Source organism: Penaeus monodon, chromosome 20 (genome assembly GCF_015228065.2).
Source record: "Penaeus monodon isolate SGIC_2016 chromosome 20, NSTDA_Pmon_1, whole genome shotgun sequence".
Lineage (NCBI taxonomy): Eukaryota > Metazoa > Arthropoda > Malacostraca > Decapoda > Penaeidae > Penaeus > Penaeus monodon.
In genome coordinates, this window is record NC_051405.1 from 27,105,763 (window position 1) to 27,106,282 (window position 520).

The window sequence follows — 520 nt, forward strand, 5'->3', positions numbered from 1 at the left end:
GTCTCTGTGTGTATAACAAAATGTACTAAACTATTCGTGATTTACTTCAGATTCACTTCTAAACAAATGATGCAAGACTTTATAGGAAGAGACGCCCCCGTTTCGAAAGTAGCATCATGAACGTCCCTTTTTATATATTAAATCCGACGAAGCCTCGAAGTCCAGTACATCTCAAGGGCGACACTTCATCCCGGGATTATGAATTTCTGTCCCGAGGGCATTACTTCAATACGCTGATGATTAAGTCCTAACAGCGTTAATTATACCCCATTGCGAGGCTGCACACATTGTCGCTGGGTTTATGGGGAATACAGCGTTCATTAGGTATTAGTGAAGGAAGGCGCTCTATAAGGGGCGCTGTACTAATCTTCGTATTAAGACTCACTCAAGAGGAAAGCTCCCTGATTCTCTTGATGGGCGTGTGTTGATGCATGTATGTATGTGTATATACAGATATGTAGATTGATACGTGTAATTAATGAATAAAGAGATAAAAAAGTAGGTGATAAAAGTTAAGATG